The sequence below is a fragment of the Halichoeres trimaculatus genome, unplaced genomic scaffold (genome assembly GCF_033239565.1).
Source record: "Halichoeres trimaculatus isolate MK-OKI-2021-1 unplaced genomic scaffold, fHalTri1.1 fHalTri1_scaffold_14, whole genome shotgun sequence".
NCBI classification, from domain to species: Eukaryota; Metazoa; Chordata; class Actinopteri; order Labriformes; family Labridae; genus Halichoeres; species Halichoeres trimaculatus.
In genome coordinates this window covers 28,781,914-28,801,987 of record NW_027437192.1, presented here as the reverse complement: position 1 = coordinate 28,801,987, position 20,074 = coordinate 28,781,914, and positions in this window count along the sequence as shown.

Here is a 20,074-nt window from a genome sequence, read left to right as displayed (position 1 = left end):
AAATAAGCAGTATTTCTTGAAAGTGAAATAAGTAATTATTATTCAGTAGTTAATGTAGAAATCAACTTTCACCCTAGAAAAGGTACTTCACTACTTTAAGGTCAATGTCATCCTTATTGTAGCCAAAGTCCGTCCTAACAACTGACACTGAATTCTTCTTGGGTATTCCTCGGCTTGGTGTTTGAGTTTTCCCAACTGGACACTTCTGTTCCAAGACCTCCCGAGTCCTACAGAATCCAACCGCAGTCCAGTACCAGACTGCACATGTCAATCAAGTCTGTTCTGACCTGACTAATGGCCCATTCATCCACCTTCTGTGTCAAAAAACATATCTGTCCTTTTCAAACAATGACATCACTGATCACATACTTCCATACGTCCTTTACAATGGTGTTGCTGTTAACCAAAAAAATCCACCAGGGGGCAGCCCAGAGTCAAAAGTTTACGATAACAGCAAACTCAAAAAAATCATGGCGACTGTGGAGGAGGTATTGCTAATGTACCACTTGCATAAAAGACAAAAACGGAGGCAGGGCTGTTGCAGAAAGTGGTCGGTGAGGCCGTTGAATACATCATGAAAGTTGCACCATTTTTGTTTCTTCTTCATGTTTCACTGACGCTACATATCAGTGAGTAACACAATCACTGCCCCCACGGTTTCAAGTGGTACTGCTTTGTTTGGTCCGTATCCGTGAGCTTTGTGGAAACCTGCAGAAATATGGACAAAATGAACGCAGAGCACGAACAGAAGTCTCCATTTGGATTAGGGTAGAGGTAAGACCTTAAGCCCGAGCCCAAACCCAAGCCGCCTGAAATTCGGGTCGGGTCGGGCCCAAAGTGTCAGTAATTAACTTGGGGTCGCATTGGGTCGAGCTGGCCTTCTCTCTCACTATTTTTTTTTAATAATTATATATTTATATATCATGTATTGAGTCGGGACACACGCATGCTTTATGTAGCGCTCAATGCCAAATGTTCAAGAGGACAAGACCCGAGACTGAACTCCCGCACAATACGCACTTATTTTAACATTAAGAAAACTTGCGATATAAAATTTCGGGTTTGTTTCGGGCTCGGGCCTGCAAATCAAGTTAATTGATCGGGCTCGGGACGGGTCGGGCTGTAATACCGCGGGCTTGGCTCGGGTCGGGCTGGATTTTTAAGGCCCCATCTTACCTCTAGATTAGGGATGGGTACAGAATTAGGTACTTTTACAGGTACTGATCAAATTCTGTCAAAAGTACCGGGTACCAATTCAGATGAAATGAAAAGGTACCATGTTTAGGTACCTAAAAGCATCTTTGTGATTGTGAGGGAGTGGAAGAGTAGGTGATTTTCCATACTGGACATGAACACAGCATTGAAAGGTTATATACTGAAGAATAAATATGTTAAATTGAAAAATGTAGATATTTTGTTATAAAACATATTGATAATTTTTACCACATAAACATAAAAAAGTACCAAAAATTGGTACTGTTGAGTACTGTTGCTAGGCGCTGCCCAAGTAGCTGCCTGTTGCAGCAGCTCTCTCTTCTTTGTCCGTTTCTTGTCATTTTTTTCGTGTCTTTTTCGTAATCTTTGTATTTGGAGTGGATCATCACTTTGTATGGTTCATTGTTGGTCATGGACACCAAACTTTTTGTGTCTTCAGCAATATTTTTATTACTTTTCTCCTGTGTTTGTCTGGAGATCCTACATGTATCCATGGCTGCATTGTTTACATGTGAAATTAGCTGTTAGCAGCCTGTAGCATGTCAATGCTAACTAGTGTAGGGCTTGATTATTTCCCTCGAGCTGAGGAGGAGGAGGTGAGGACGACGTGCTGGTTCTCAGGTGTGAGCTGGGAGGTGACGACGTGGACCTGTCCTTCCATCCATCGTTGTTGGGAACGTGGGATCTATCTCCAGTGGGATGGATGAGCTAGCCGTGCCAGCCCAGCGGCAGAGGGGCTGCCGGAGAGCAGAGTGGCGACATGCTGTTCATGGACGTGGCTGACGGAGCTGACATCGGATGCTGGCGCCACATTGGAGGAGCTTCGCCTGCTTTTGGCAGACAGGATCCAGGAGACAGAGACTGAACAGACTGCTGGGGAGGCTCAGTCCTGGACCCTGTGGAGGTGGAGGCTGGCTGGGCTGGAGAGTGGTGAACAGGCTGTCGTCGTCTATTTTCTTGTGGACCTTTTTGCACTTTCTGTGCACTTTCTTACTTTTGTTTTCTCAAATGCTGCTGTGACTTCTGAATTTCCCCTCGGGGATAAATAAAGGATCTTCTATTCTATTTTCTATTCTATGGGTACTGATTGCCAGGTACCAGGCATTGGTACTTAATTGTTTAAAATGTGAAAAGTTCCCATCCCCAATCCGTATATGGCAACTGACATGCCGACATGGCACATTTACATTGGTTAGAAGCTCTTAATGTCCATTTTGAATATTTTTCAATTCATTGCCAAGACCTAATACACACAGAGACACATGGTCAATTGAATTATGCCCCAAATCAGAGATAGAGAATGGTTGAAAGAAAATACTGCATGATGCCATTTTTTATTTAAGATCATAATTTTGTAACCTGAGTACTCTTTTTAAGAATTTGAACAATTCAACTTAGATTTAGGCATGACAATGTGTCATGACTGAACAAACCTCAACCAGAGGAAGTTTAAGTTGAAGTGGTTACAGGTAAAGATACAGATAAAAACAGCTGTATAAGAATACAGATAAGACCCGCCCCAAAACCTGTCATGAAGCAGGAACAAAATCCTTATGTGTCATTTTAGCAAGTCTGGTGAAGTCCTCGCGAAGATCAAGATCTTGTGATGAGTTTAAAGACAGATTCAGAGATTTCTACAGCACATGAGTATATTGAGGTTTGAAAATCTGCACATTGTTTTTTGATACCCATGTTTAACAAACAGGTAAACATTATACCCTATTTTTATCTATACTAATGTTTTATTGTTTCAAAAAATCACCATTATTTACAAAACTACCTCACTGTGAGAGAAATGTTTGGCATAATTATGGGTGTTGATAAAATTACTCAAACAAGAAGTATCCGTATCACATCCAAACTAATATCTGTCTTTTATCTCCCATCTTTATTCAACGTGTTCAAAAATGTATTAGTCTTTGTTCTGCTTTGGGCTATTTTAACCTATTCAACTTGATGTCACACAACCAATTGCAGAGTAAAACAACAAACAAAATAGAAAAAAAAAACTCTGTTTTTTTTATTTTCTCCAGTTTAGACCAAAATAATTTCCCCATGCTCCATCTTATGCACAGAAAACCCTGGATAAGGAGGTGACAGGCTTTTATGAACTTGGGTTTCCAGTGACTTCTGTACGCACAGCTCTGCAGGGTGTACAAAGCACCCTCTAAGCTACTGTCAGAGCCACTGCAGGAGCACTGAGGACTGCCTTCATTTGACCTCACAGCCTGAGCTAACAACTTTGTTTGTTTGCGACGAACCACCAACCTCTCTCTCTCCCTCCCTGTGTCTGAAAAACACAGAAAATGTGCCGGGAGCCACTTTTTAAAGGACTGACCACGAGGGAGCAGGTGGAAGGTCACATAAGCAAAGTTGCTGAAAAAATGGAACTTCTGAGTTCATTTGGGCCATGACAAATGTTGAGATTGTTGCTCTGTGACCTGGATTTGTCACATCAACATGACCCTCTTTATTTCAGTGTTTACACTCCGGTGAGATCGGCTGGCAGCAGCTCCTTCACCTGTCATTCTGTTTCAGTTAGGATAGATGCAGGTTTGGAGACCTGAAGCCAATCTTACATCAACCAGAACAGAATGTTTGTCTCTTGGGGCCAATCAAACTATGTGTGAATGTGATTAAATGAGCTGAACAAAGACTCTTAAGTTGTTTCTTAATATTTAGTTGTTGGCATTAAACAACATTATGTTGCACCTAAGGGAGCAATTTTGCTGGTTTGCATCATTTTACATAAAGGGGTTTAAAAAAGCAAAAAGGCTCAATCACAAACTTAATAACCAAAAGTTTTTATTTTATTGTACTTTAGAGATATAAATCATGTTTGGATCGTAGACTGGATAAAATATGGACATAGTCTCCACTATGTCACCTGTCTGTTCCTGAAACAGTGAAATGAAGCTAATCGGTGGGTGCGGCCTTATTTGATATGACGCAAGCTTTGACCTGAGCTGTGCAGTGTCTCTAATTTGACAATCAAACAATCCTAGTATCTTCTGAACCACAGAGCTAGAAAAAAAATCACCCCCTATACAGTGTGTACTGATAGTGGAATCAGCATTATACACCCAAGCAGTTTTTTGAACCAGGCTTATGGTAATGCTGTAAAAAGTCTGTTTTTATGTCTGGGTGTGTACTTGGTACCAAGATGTTACCCCTTGGTGAAGATACCCCAAAAAAGTAACACAAATAAAAAAACAAACATGGTTCTTGGAGACTGACAACATAGTTTAGTTGCAGGTTGTGTCTTTTTTTTTCTTCTTCTTCTGAATTTCATGCTGTTTGTTTCCCTTTCAGGATGTCAGTCATGACTCAGTCTTCCTGCTTTTTCAGGTGAAAAAAGACACCACCACTGTACTTTTGTTTGACATGAAACTCTGAGCTCATTTAAATCCAGGTTGAAGACCCACCTTTTAACAGCTGCCTTTTATTAGAGCATTTTAACATATCATTTTAATATCTTGTCTTTAATTTTGCACTGCAAATTTTATCTTAAAATCTGTTTTTCAAATCTGTTTTTAAATCTGTTTTAAAATCTGTTTTAAAATCTATTTTAATCTTGTTTGTTTGTTTTTTGTCGTTTGATTTATTGTATCTTTTTAATTAATCTAATTTCTAATTGAATTTTAATTGTTTTCTATAACTTGTTTTGTCTGTAAAGCACTTTGAATTGCATTGCTGAAATGTGCTATAGAAATAAACTTGCCTTGCCTTGCCTTGCCTTGACATGATTCATCATGAAACACACCCAGACAAGTCCAAAGTTATTTGCACTTTGTATCAAAAAGAATCAAAATCAGTCTTGTATAAAGTACAAGTGTGTTATCACAAAACTGCTTTGGCAAAAGTTAAAGTCACCTTTTAGAATATTACTTGAGTAAAAGTCTTGAAGTTACCTGATTTTTATTGTACTTACGTATCAAAAGTAATTTCCTGATAAAAAATCTTCTTGAGTATTAAAAGTAAAAGTTTTTTTTTTTTTTTTTTAAATTAGCAGTTAGAATTTTGATTTTAAAATTTATTGTGGCTTTCTATCAGTAAAAGGACAATATCCAGGCACAGGAGAAAGAGGCTTGAACTTCTTCAATGAAAGCTTGCATTTCAGTGACGCTTGGCATTTCTTCTGGTAGGAAGAATCTTTCACTCCAACATATGAAACCATTTCATGCAAATACGGCCACGGTTGTGCAGTGTTATCTGCGGCAGCACCAAGGAGTTACGTCACCATCTCAAATTTCTTCCAACTTTATTTTGTAGTAACGAGTAACGAAAATGACTAGAGGAAATGTTTCAGAGTGAAAGTACACATTTTATCAAGGAAATGTAGTGGAGTAAAAGTAAAGTTTTCAGACATAAATGTAACGAAGTAAAGATGTGTAAAAATGTTACTTACGTACAGTAGCAAAGTATTTGTACTTCGTTACATTACAACACTGATCAAAATACCACAAAAGTTACCTCCTACTGTACAACAGGCACGTCTAAAGTCAGCACACGGCCCCAAGCTTTCATCTTACAGTGCATTAATTATGGCTCTGTATTATGTAAACATTTATATTTTCTGTCTGTCTGCAGAAACTAAACCAAAGTCTATCTAGTAAGGTTTTACGAAACAAAATTTGGACTGTGCATGGGCTACTTGCATAAAGCTAAAGCTCTTACATTCTGCAGAAACTCAACAACTCTTACAGCTGACGTCTTAAAATGATTGGATTCATCAGGATGTGAAAAATGTGAAAGTATAAAAAACCCATCAGAGGATACAAGAGTAGATGAAAGGAGAAGTTTCTTTTCATGTGTTTTTTTCCCTGTGTCATTCTTTTTTTAACACATAACTTAATTTATGGACATTAAAAGTTTGTTTTTGCATGTGTGGGTTGTACAGGTTGTAACTGAGATCTGGAAAAAAATTCATGTCAGTTGCACCTTTAGAAAAATATGTACTGATAAAATAATGGCGACATGTTAAGGACCTATTCTATGATATCAGTTGTATAATACCACACTTCCCTCATAAAGTCATGTTACCATTATGTAACCAGTTTATTTCATACTTCTCTTCTCTACATGTGTATTGTGAGGATTTGGAGAGCATGCTCGAGTACCAGATGTTCAGATAAAGCCTCTCCATATACATCAGGACATAAATGTGTGCTTTGTGAATACAGAGAGCCGCTGAAGGACACATCTCGACTGCAGAGAAGCAGCTTTTGTTCTTCATATGACATGGAGAGCATGCTTTCCCTCATTGTGTTTGGTTACGTAAAGTGAACCTCAATCCATTAAATGACAGGATGTACAGACGCTGAATGTTTGTGACATAAAAAAGGCTCAAAAAGCTGCTATTCATGAGAAAAGATCCATGATGTAGAATAAAAGAAGCTCTGTTTGTTGATAAATGGAGACAGCAGAGCTTTTTAAAGTGTAATTATTAAACTGGGTTATTTGTTGGACTAAGAGGAGGAGAGATCTGGGATCTTCTGGAGGTGTAAACAAAAAGTTTTCTAAACGAGAAAAGGAAGTTGATGAATACTGAGTTCACACACCTGCATCATGACGGTGCGTGCTCAGAAACATTTCCTCTGCTTCCCTCCACTTCCTTCTCATTACCTGCTTTGGTGGGAGTCATACAGGGGAAACCTCTGCTCCCTGCCTAATGCTCATTTGGATGCAGAGCAGAGCGTCTAAAATGTTCTCCGCCACTCAGTGCCTGAAATAATTACCCTGAGCCAGATCCCCCCTTTTTTTTTTCTTTTTTTTTTAAATGTGAGCGAATTCTTCATTTGGAGTTTTTCCCCCTTTTTTACTCACATGCTCACGAAAAAACAAACCATTCCCAGTTTCAGAGCACACAAAGGAGCGTGCAGCGTTTTCAGTCTCCTGATGAAACCCTGTTTTTTCTGTCCTCAAACTGGCACTTGAGCCACTTTTTGTAACGCTCTTTCAAGCGTATCGCTTGATAGCTGAGTAACTACCATCAACTTTTAATTACGGCGACGAGGGAAACTATGATGTATATTTTAGACCTAATTAGCACGCCGGCTCAGGGGAGTGAAGCGATTAGATGAGTAAAGACTCCCAAAGGATGCTGCAGACGAGCGCACATACAAATTCACACACACATGTACACACACACACACACACACATGCATATTGAGAGCATTCTGACTTGTACTCTCAGCCCAGAAGCACTTAAAATGATATTTCACTTAGCTGTGACATTTTCATTTTCCACATGCGATGCTATCTTTGTGCTCACCTTCCCCGTTCAGGCTGTGCCCCCAACTTTTCCTCCCTACACTAGAAGTCAAGTACAATTATCTGCTGGAGGAAAAAGACAGAACACACTCAGACGGTGCTATCAATAACAATAACCTCACCGAGCTGTTTTGCTGTGTTACAGTGAATGCTCTCAGAGCTGCTATCAGAGCAAACGTTACACACTGAATGGAAGAGCAGGAGACCGAGGCTAAACATGTGGAAAAGCATCAGCTGTGAAACTGAGCAGCAGAGAGGAAAACATCTTAATTCTGCAGCCATCACAGAGCAGGAAGGCTCACCGACAGCGTGAATTTAAATCTGTCGTTTTTAATCTTTAAGATTCTCAGTTTATTAATTATGGCACTGAAATGAATCATGTTCTAAATTATGTGTTCATTTACATTTTCTGTCAAGTGCAGAAACTCAACAACTCTTAAAGCTGACGTCTTTGAATTAATGTACTTATCAAGATGTGAAAATGTGCTTCATGAACATCCAGAGTTAAAAATAAAAACATCAGAGGCCAGAAGACAAGATTAAAATTATAAAATGGGGCAGAAAAAAAATGGTGGTTAAAAATAGCTGAGTGCAGGATAAGAATATTTGAGTTCAGCAGGACCACTTAGTCAAAATAATCTTTATTAACTTGCAGTTTCATTTGGCAGTATGGTTCTGTTCTGGGACTCCCTGCTCTTCCACGTGCTTGTGTGGAAAGCCTGATGCAGGAAGAGCACACCTTCCTGCTCATCATGAGCCATCGTGAACAGCAGCAAAAATTAAAACCCAGACAGAGCAGAGCAACTGACATGAATACATTGACAGGAGGAGGTGGGTTGCAAAATGCCAGCAGAGGAAGCAGGAAGGAGGTTGGGCTAGAGCTGTTTAAATAGACCACTCTGAAAGCAATTTACCAATAGGAGGCAGACACAGGAGTCAGCTGAGCAATCAGCTGATCTGCACCGATGATGATAGCTAAACTGTTAGAGCTTGACGTTGTGACCTGCCTGAACTGACGCTACACTTGATTCTAAAAGTGTTGCTTGTGAGTCAAAATGGTCTGAATAAGATGAAATCCAGATCCTGATCCTGTCATAACAACATTCGGCCACATTTCCCTTACATCACCCCCTAATGGAGAACATGAAGCAGAGTTTGCTGATGTTTACTCAGCGTGTAACACTGCAGGAAACTGACCACTGATCATCTGGGATCAAGAGACACCTGAGGGACAGACAGGAACGTGCTGTGGGAGGAACTTGGTTTAGAAAGGCTTTTCCTCTAATCACACCAAGGACACAAGTAGAACCCTAATCTTAACACAAACACTTTTATTGGCAGTATTAGTGCCATTTCATAAATCATTGAATCACTTTAGTGTATTTTTCTTGAGCTAGTAAAAGTGGCTAAAACAGGGTGTTTATGTCTTGGTTACAGAAAAACACAACAATAACATCTGCTATTGTCACGTTTATCATGTTCTCCTCCCGGCACCTGGTATGCTCTGCTTGTTGGCGTGGACATGCAGACATATCATAGACAGTATTAATGGACATCGTCTCCCTGACGTTAACCGTCTGTTTCTAAAACAGACTTTTGAAACAAATAGGCTATTACAGCCATATTGGAAGTGGTGAGGGCTTTCAGTACAGCTATAGGCCGCCTGTCAGTCATGTGACCTGAGCTGTGCCTCTGATTGGGTGAGCTCGCGATCGTAATATCCTCTGAACTGCAAAGTTAGAAAAACATTCAACCCCTGTACAGTGTGTGCTAATAGTTAAATCAATGATTCGACGTTTTTTGAACAGGCTGTAACTAGATGAAATTCTGCTGTGAAAACAGCTTTTTTTGGCTTGGTGTGTTTGTGACTTCCAGTTCTTCTGGAGCCAGCCTCAAGCAGTCACTCTAGAAACAGTCAATTTTAGCACTTCAGCATTTTCTCATATTCTTATGCTGGGGCCACACCTGACGCAAACTGGTGAATTTAAACGTGTGTCACGCCTGAGGCTGGACGCTGGACTATCTTGACAAGCTGAGGAGTGACGCGCATCACTGCACAGAAATCCACTGATACAGATATCGCTTAAATAAGTTGGCAATAGTTCATGTGTGTGCATATTCATCTCTCAACTAACCTCTAGACTCAATACCTGAGGGCCTGCTGCTTCTCCCTGGTAATCCACCTCCACTGGCCCTGCCTGGCTGTTCCCTGTGACCTCATCCTTGACCCCCTGACCTATGCTCCCGGAGGTCTCCCTGGGGATAATGAAGGGGTCGAGGACAGAGAGGATCCCAGAGAACTTCCATCTTTTCCCTGGCTCTGCCCCTGCCCCGCTCCTTTTTTCCTGCTCCCTTTTCCTCCTCTCTATCAGGTAGGTGTTCCTGAGGCTCTTCCATCTTTTCCGACAAAACTCCACTGAGGGAAACACAGTTGGACTCAGTGATGACCCGTGCAGGCAAATCCAGCTTGATCAAATATTAACAGAACGTACCTTCAAAACCTGTCTCAGCAACTTTCACCCAAGCCTGCTCCTTTTTTTTTCCAGTCTCTGTAGAGTACACACTTCATATCGTATAACTCTGGATGATTACACACCACACAGATTGTTTGCTCCTCCATCTTCTGCCACAAATTTGCATCGAAAGTTCAATATTTTCAACTCGAGTGTAGACATTTGACACCCCAAACGTGCTGACGTTCAACATGTCCAAATGTGTCTTTGCATTGACTTTGTATGTAATCTTGACGCAACTTCGTGTCCGGTGTGGCCGTAGCATTAGACCAGAGGTTGCTGCTTGGGGCACACCAAACACTGCTGTGTACTTTGATCACTTCTCTGGGGGAATATTCATTCATTCATTTTTGAGCTTACAGATCACTCAAAGTAAACAGACAACGTGTTTTTTTTTGTTTGTTTTTTTTTCTAAAGGTTAAAAAATAAGTTTTGGGGGCTTTCCTATTATAATCAGGGTCATTTATTTGGACAGTTCAATAGATCAATGACCCAGTCTTTGCTTGCTACCTGCAGCTGCGTGGGCTTGCTGCTGTGGTCAACCAGGGTTATCTTTGTAGTAAAAAGAGGGAAAAAAAAAAAATGTTCCAGCCATCTGCCTGGACCTGACCAGCCGTTCAGGAAACCTTTTTTAACCTTTGTTTTTTTGTTTTTTTTTCTTAAGCTTGCTTTTATTTCCAAGACATGTTACTAAATTCAGTTACACTGTGCAGCAGGAACAGCTTTCATATCTATCTGCTCCTCATAAACACTGTCTACAGCTGTGCTCCTCTGTTTGACAACAGTTAGTACTGATCTGAGTCGTTTTTGTCTTTTACTTTAAGCCTGAAAACCTTCTGTCTGACAGGGTAAGAGCTCCTGACATGTCACTTCTCTGTATTTTCACTATTTAGTGGTGATGAAAATAATTTGCTGGTTCCAATCATCTCTTCCACAGAAGACACAGGTTCAGGCTAAAATCATCTCATCTCCTGCTGAGCTCTAATCTTGTACTCAGTGAAACTTTCACTTCTTGTCTGTGGGAGTGCTGTGTTTCCTGGAGATTTATGAATGTTATGTGTGAGCCTGACTGAAACTCTACAACTTCACAAGATCTACCTCTGTGTCTATCAATACAGACACATGCTGCATAACCAAGTGTTGTAGTGACCTGTGAAGCCTCCTTAGATTATTCTGGTAAAGATCTCAAAGTTAAGAAAGGCCCAGGAGTCGGACTAAATGAGAGCTAATATTTAAAAAATGATGCAAAAACTAAAAGAGATATGGAATTTGTCTACTAGCTACACACTGATTATCATTATATCACTATTAAAGAGGGGTTTGTGGGTTTTTTTTTTTCAGTTTTTGTTAAGTCCCTCTGGTACCTCTGTGGTAGCTCTACATGATTTAAAGCTGATGCTCTGACTTAACTCTCGTTTTTTTTAAGGTTCCTATCAGACCTCGATGTTTGAGGCCCCCGCCCCTTCAAACAGTTAGGAGATCCAAATGTGATGACCTCATCATTCCAGCAAGTCTCCTCATGATCTCTAGCTGAGCAGTTTCAGGGATTTTTTTTTCAACATATTTAAAGGTTTAACAGTCTGCTTGTTAAGTATCATCATCCAGTATTTTTACTTTAAATCTATGTTTAAAATACGGAAAAAACATAACATCCCCTCTTTAAATGTTGGTGTGTTTTAATGACAAAACTATTTTGTCATTACGGGAGTGGTCATGTCTCAGTCCAGGAATCCAGGAATAAACTCCTCGGCCCGTCTTTACAAACCTTCTTGGAGTTCTCTCAGAGAGCTCCTAACTTAGCCCAGAAATTCCCAACAAGGAGTCTTAGCCTAAGACTAATTCAGGAAGTTTCTGAGAGCAACTCTGAGTAAAGAGAAGACAGAAACTTTGATCTTAGTGAGGAGGGGGTTGACCCAATTGCTAGGCATGACACAGTCTGCTAAACAGCTCTGATTGGTTGTTACAGGAAGGGGAAAAGATGAGGGGGAAGAGCGCTTTGTGACCTGTGCTTCTAGCAATGAGTGGACAGTAAATGAACGGATCGTGACCCAGACTGTATGAAGAAATGTGTGATGGTGACGTTAATTTGACATCATGATGATGTAACTCAGCTGAATTAAACTGACTGTGAAACAGCTTCAGAGTGTTTGAATGTAACTCATTCACACACTGATTGTATTGATTTCCTTATTGTTGTGTTTACTGCTGTTTCACACTGCTCATGTTACTACTCAGTGTGTTTGATTCTAATGGTGGACACAGACTCAGCTGTCAGTACTTCCTGTCATTACTGGCGTCCTTTTAAAACACAGTTTGATTTGGCAGAACGATCAAAACAATAAACGAAATTGATAAAAAAAATTAACTTTACAGAGCCTACTATCGGCTCATCTCATTGAGAAGAGAAAAAAGAGTGTTAAGAGTGAACCTGGGTCCAGGGATTACGGCACATGGGAAGAGGCAAACTTGTGAGAGCATTGCCCATCAGGAGTCACAACAGCAATCAAGAAAACAAAAGAAAATGTAAAGAAAGTGCAAAAAGCCCTTTTTGCACTTTCTGAGGAGACAGAAAATAGATGATGACAGCAGAAAATAGATGATGACAGCTTGACCATCATTGTCCAGTTCAGTCAGTCTCCACCTCCACAGGGTCCAGGACTGAGCTTCTTCAGCAGTCTGTTCAGTCTCTGTCTCCTGGATCCTGTCTGCTCACAGCAGGTGAAGCTCCTCCAATGTGGCGTTTGTGTCTGATGTTAGCTCCGTTAGCCATGTCTGTGAATAGCATGATGCTACTCTGCCCTCTGGTATTCCCTCTGTTGCTGGGTTAGCACAGCTAGCTTGTTGATCTTATTGGAGATAGATCTTCTGTTCCCAATAATGATGGATGGATGGATAAGTCCATGTCGTCACTTCTTAGCTCACACCTGAGAACCAGCCCGTCATCCTCACCTCCTTCTCCTCACCTTGTGGGAAGACATCAGGCCTTGCACCAGTTAGCATGACATGCTACCGGCTGCTAACAGCTGATTTCACATGTAAACAATGCAGCCATGGTTACATGTGGGATCTCACTGAGGACACAAAAAGTTTGGTGTCCATGACCAATAGATGAGCCATACAAAGTAATGACTGACTACAAATAAAAAAGGTTACGAAAAAGAGACGAAAAAATTACACAAAACGGACAAAGAAGACAGCGCTGCTGCAACAGGCAGCCATAACCAACAGGGTGGCGCCTTGATACTAATAATTGTATAAATTTTACATTGTTTTATATGCTCATTAACTGGACTGTTTAGGGGTGGATCAGCAGATAAACAGCTGTCTCATGTAGCAGAAACTGTGTTTAGCATGTTGGGAAAGTCTGACACCAGTATGAGGCTTCACCACTCTTAGACTTCTGAAATTCCTCATCCCTTCTCCCAACAGTTTTTCACCTTAGGAGCTCTCTGAAGGTTTAAGACATTTTGTAAATAACTTCTGTCTCACTGAGGGAAAATTCTTAGAAAAATCTTTGACTCTGAGGAATTCTAAGATTTTTCTAAGAATGACGTCATTAAGAGCTACTTTTAGCCTTAGGAAGCTTTGAGAATACAAGCCCTGTCCTTTCCTCTCCCTCCATCCCCCCCTGCCCACACATGCTCTCTAACCCTTTTGGAGCCTTGGGGACCTGGCAGAGATACCCCTCCACTCTCAGGCATTTGTCTGTCCTTAACTTGACTCCTGCTTAACTTAACTTTCTGCCATGCGTTCCACTGGCTAATTCCCTACACTCTAGCAATAAAGAGTCAAACTTAAATAGGGGAGCAGCAGTAACATTGTTCCGAAGGAGCCACACTGACCAGAAATCTATGTTGAGATATTTACAGGCAGGCTTGTTAATTACCCGCCTTGTTTTGTTTCAGCCACATTTCTCACAAAGCCTCAGAAAAAAGTACACACCCGTCTGTGCACAAATCTGGTGTAATTATTCACTGAACCATACAAAAATATTTCACAGTTATAAATCAGATCTTATTTAAATCTTCAGAACTTTGGTCTGCTCTAAAACTTGCACCATACAGCTGTTTTCTGACCTGCAGTCCTGCTTTTTGAGTAACAATCCAAACTCAAACAAGAACAAAGACTGACCTGAACTTTCTGCTACACTGCATTTTATAACATGTGCATCATACAGGGCCTGGGTTATGAGGAGGTTGGAGAGATATCTTAAGAGGCGTTTGAATACACATCATGTCTTATTTGTCATGCTTAAGCTTTATTATAATCCCATGGTATATAAAAGGACATTTCATGTCATAAGCATCTCTGCACATGCAAAGGCCAAGAATAGTTTCCTGCTTACATTCAAGCTCTCACCTAATGCCTTTAACAAAAGAATTATGTGAAGACACAAAGGCAGCCATCTTGGCACGGCCGGAAATTGGCATGAGTGAGAGACAGGCAGCCAAAAAATGGAAGATCTCTGAGACAGCCATTCATTACACAAAGACACTGCAAGTCCAAAATGGTACCACCAAACTGCTAGCTGGTCAAGGCAGGAATCGTTCCTGTGTCAGAAATTGTCGTCAGACCTCCAGGGACCTTAAAAATGAGTAGACAAAACGAGTGGAAAAATGTTGCTCCTTCAGCAAGGTTTCTGCAACAGTTCAAAACCAACTTCTTGAAGCTGGTCTGAAGACACACAAGCCACAAAAGAAGCTCTTCATCAGTGAGAGGCAGAAGAGGGCCAGGTTACTGTTTGCTAAGGATTAAAGGGATTGCACTGTTGATAATTGGGCAAAGGTTCTCTTCAGTGATGAGTCCAAATTTGAGCCAACTTACTGGTTAGGAGGAGGCCTGGAGAAGCCTACAAACCAGACTGTCTTGCCCCTACAGTAAACAATGTGGGTTGATCTGTGATGATCTGGGGTTGTTGTAGTGTAGATGGAACAGGACAAATATAACTGTGTGAAGGGCAAATGAACCATGTCACATACAGGGCTACTCTTGAAAACAGTCTTCTTCAGTCAGCTGGAAAACCCTTTTAACCCTCTCGCTCATTTAGAAAAAGGTATGGGGTTGACATTAGGTGGACCTCCAGCCTCCTGATAAACAGGCGCTCTGTTCGCACGCAATCACGCTGACTTACCTTATTGTGCTTAAGCAGGCTTCAACCCTTAAGTCCATGTTGTTTGGCCAGTGTGACCAAAGGTGTGCAATGCTTGAGCACAATTCACTTCCCTGCTTTGGAGAGGTGGGCTTCAGCATGGTTCACTTTATGCACAAGCACAGGGACAGCTGGTATGATCAATGACGTATGATCACTGTGTCACTTCTCAACGATCATTTTAAACAATAGTGTTGATGAAAGAGGGCTGTACACGACCGAAACGACTTAACAGAAACCAAAAAGTCCCTAAAGTTGCAGCAGTGCTCTCTGTGTCTCATTGTGCTGACTCCGATGTAATTGCGTTTTGTGTAAATAGACGCTTCACGATAATGAAGGTGGGCCATGCTTGTGTGTGATCAGAGGCGACCTGTGGCATAGGGATTTTAGGCAAATGCTAGGGGTGCCAGCAATCACGGGGGTGCCAGCTGAGCACCCTCATGATTGCCTGGGGATTATAAGATCATCAGTGTATGATAAGAAGAAAAGAAGAAAAAAATGTCTACAACAAGTTAAGGTTAACTTCTTGTATAAAAGAATTTCCAGACTTATATTCAGTAATGTTACAAAAGGATCCTGCAAAACATGACAATAACCTGAAAAAAGGCTCTATTTTCCTGCACTCTGCTAGACCCTGAAGGGCGCATGATCACAACATCAACACCGCTTCTCCTCACTTGCGCATTTGTGGACGAGAAGGACAGGCAGTTTATGCTGCTTAAACAGTACTGACTGACAGTACGTTAAATAACAGGTATCATGTCAAAAACGCCAAAGCCTTCAGGAGCCCAGGGGTGAAAGAGAAGAGGAGAGGAGGAGGAGAAATGCTCTAAAGACAGAGGTTTGTGCGTAATGTTATTTAGAAGTTTTATTGACAGTTATGCTAGCTTGTTATTGGTTGGTAGTCACGTTTGACTGTATAAGTCCTAACTTGTAATATAGGCAATGTCAGTGATTTTCACTACTTTTTAATCAGGTAAACAAACATGTTTATACGTGTAGATAAAATAACCAGGTATAAAATCACAGTTTTTCTTTTGTGAGGCAGGGTATCATCAGAGTCCTGCTTCTTATTAACAATGTTGTGCACTTAGTAAGCTAACATTCAGCTGATTTCAAATACAAATATTGTAATTAATAGTTTGAAGCACACTTGCCCTACTGCTTGGTGATGGTTTTATTTAAGTATGTAAAAATTGTTATTGGTGCTGGAATACAAGGGGCACCAAATGAAATCTTACCTAGGGCACCAAATCGGTTAGGGCCAGTTCTGTGTTTGATACCCACTAAAGTCTGGTTCCAGTTGGAGTAGTGTGACCACTGCCTTGAGGTAAGATCGGCCCTAAAAAAATCCAGCCTGACCCCACCCAGATCTGCGGGTGTTAAAGCCCGACTCGTCCTGAGCCCGATCAATTAACTTGATTTGCAGGCCCGAGCCCGAAAACAAAAACCAGAATTTTATATCATAAGTTTTTTCAATGTTAAAATAATCTACATATTTTTATGCTCATTATAAATGCATTTACACTGTGAAATAACGCTGGAACAGTTTGTTAAAGATATTTCTGTGTGTGATATTGTGCTCACATGGACACGCCTCTCTGACAAGGAGAAGAACAGCAGCAGGAGCAGGTCTCTGGGCTTCATTAGATCACAAGGAAAGGCATCTGAGATACACGGGGTAAAGCCTCCAGAGCGCAGCAGGTTCACTATAGTCTTCGTTACCAAAGGCGAAAACAAACAGACTTTAAAAATCCTCCGCTGGAGACTGCACGCACGGATGAATCCATCCATGTATTTGGTTATTACAGACTTCAGCCAGCAATGGCTCGAGAAACAGGTGCCACTTGCTTCTGGTTGAAAAAGCGGAGCCCTAAAGCTTCCTTGTATGCTTTTGACCGTGAGTGTGCAATACAATACATGATATATAAATATATATTTATTATATCCGGGTCAGGCTCGGGCTCGGGCTTAAGAACTTACCTCTACCGCTGGCCGTTCTCTTCAGTGGGGGAATGAGGCTGCGGGGGGCAGTCATGCTTTTGTACGGCACAGTACGGTTTGCCAGTGTGACCGCACCCTTAATGTGGGGAGTCCTCAGCTTTAGGAGTGAGCCTCAAGTGGACACATAAGGTTTGTACTTAAGCACTGACTTGTGATTGGTAACTGAAAGATGATCCAGAGAGATTCAAAAGCACCAACAAAATTCTTGATAAGACATGGTAATGAGACGCTCCAGCCTGCTCTGTATGGTTGACTTTATCACCATAAACCACAAATAGACATCCAGCAGACTCTCCTGGGAACCAACGTCTCTGTCCTTACCTGACCAGACAGATCTGCTCCTCCACCTCCTCTGCAGAGGATGTGCCTCCTCTGTAAATGTGATGAAATGTCTCTTTTGTGAAAAACCTGGAGGTCACAGTGATGAAAGGGATGAAAACCACTCTTTTAGAGACCGCAGGTATTCTCTGTTTGAATGACATCTTTTAATTTCATTAAATAAAATGCTGCATATAAACAGATTGCATTAGCCACATCAAAGCAGTCAAGTGCTGTTCTGTTCTGCTCTCTGAGGCGTGCTATAAAGCTGATGTGACATTGTGCTGTAAACATTTACCCAGGATAAATGGTGAGAATGAGCAAAAGAGGATAGCATTTATTTTTTCTGCAGCGTATAGCGGCATACAGCCTCGCTGTTTGGCATTGAACAAATGTTTGCATATTGGCGTGGCTTAAGGACAAAATGAACATACTGTCAGTGCAACCTCCAGCTACATGACTGGATAAGAGCCCATGCAAATGAATGCTATCAGAGACAAAGTGTGATAAATGTGCTGTCAATAGAGATAGTGCAGCGCCACATCACGCTCCACCATCAAGCAGCCAAATGAAATCTCAGCGGCTCTCGCAGGCAGCATCACACATCCTGTAAAGAGAGTACGGTATCCTGCAGCTCTCTGATAAACTGTGTAACAGCCATTTTTTGTTTCAGCTTTTTGACGACATTTTATTTATGTCTCAAAGATTAAAGTCTGTGTGGATGTGGTTACACATAGGAAACATCAACAAGACGTTTTTATTTTCAGAGCCCACTTTCAGAAGTATTCATGACCTTCCTGGATGTATGGTATGGCTTGCACTCTGCTCTTAGACTGCTTTTTAAAGAAGCCAGCACAAAGGACGATGGCAGACTCCTAAATTATCAGAGAAATGGTCTGTCATCTTTCTGAATGGGCTGTGATGGCAGAAAATAACATACCTACAGCTCAAGTGCTGCAACGTACTAATAATTTTCTTCCCGGATCAATTCCACTTAGGCCTGCATAATGTCTCATTTGTGGAGGGATGAGAGGAACAGGGAGGCACTTCCACTCGCGTCTGGAGTTATTGGTTGATCCTTTTCTGCTCTGTTTCCTCATCCGCATCATGCCAGGTATAAAATCCATGAAATGATCCGTACCTGCAGAGACATTCAGCACGCCTCTCCCTGATGAAAGCAGCTTTCGCTCCATGATATGATTACTATTTTTGACCACCTGATTGCCTACATTCCCCGTGTTGCCTGAACAATAAGGACCTGCTGGTGTAAAAACTACAATAGATTGTTGAGTGGTGCTCGGCTGCCCCAGTGGCTGAATGAGTGTGTGCTGTGAAACAAAAAGAGCTAACAGACCACTACTGCTCATGTAAACTCTGGTCCAGATGTTTGAAGTGACTCAAAGAGAAACATACTGACGATAAGTCATCTTTCAAAGGAAAACTCAATTAAGGCGCAATGTAGTAAAGAATTCACATGCAGTACAGGGTATAGATCTATCATAGTTAAAAGAGGGAACTTAAAAGTAGGGTGTTCAGGAACTTTTGTTTTTAAACAGCATTCAAACTGGTCCCCTCCTCTTGGCTCAGTGCCAGCAGCAGCACACAACCAGCAACCACCTGCAGCATCACGTTTCTACATTGGAGAGACCTGAGCAACTCAAGGGTATTTGACACTTGGTTAGCAGAATGCTAACTAGTGTCGCTCTTCATCCCCTGCTTCTCTTCAATTCCCGAAAGGGAGTGAAAGTCGAGCCAAGCTTCACCCTTGTTTAAGACAGTGGTCCAAAGTGGGGGCTGTGGCCCCCTGGGGTCCACCAGGGAGCACAAGGGGGGCCTTCAGACAATCGGAGGGGAGGAAAAAAATGGAAAAAATATTAATTTGGGTTCTGTTTTGTAACCACTTGTCCTGAACATACATAACGTAAAGTGCTGAGTTCACATGTTTCTGATTGTACCTTACCTCACCTTGTGACAGCTGCAACTTCAGCATGACAATGTCACTATCTGTGTAGACCTGTCAGTTTGAGCCTGTTATTAAGCTATCTAAGAAACTGAACTGAACTTTGAGGCTCTTCTCCTGTCTAACTACTAGCTACATGTAAGAAAGGAGTATCCCACCTTGGCTGACAGAGCCCTGAACTCCTTCTCTCCTCTGCAACAACCTACTTGTGTGAGTCTGGAGTTGTTTGTTAATAATTTCCTGTTCTAAACAGATAATTGGTAATAATTATTGAAAAGTGAATGAAAGTTAGAATATAGATTCTAACAGTTGAAATGTCTTTACAGATTCTGAAACATTGTCTGTTGGTTATCAGAGGGGGTCCCTATAGCCAAAAGCAAATGCTGTTTGGGGGCCTTGTCTAGTAAAGTTTGGGAGTCCCTGGTTTAGGAAAAAGCTCAATCTGTTTGGTGGTTTGTTTCACTTTGGTTGTGTTTCTTTCTCTGTGCTACATGCACTATCCCAGCCGCTCGGAATAGCTTCTTCCACTTACGATCATTAACACGCAAAGACACTTGTGCAGAGGGTGTTCTGTGATTGGCCAAGGTAATCACACTTACTTTCTGCCTTGAAACGTCCCAAAACAACCAAAACATCAACATC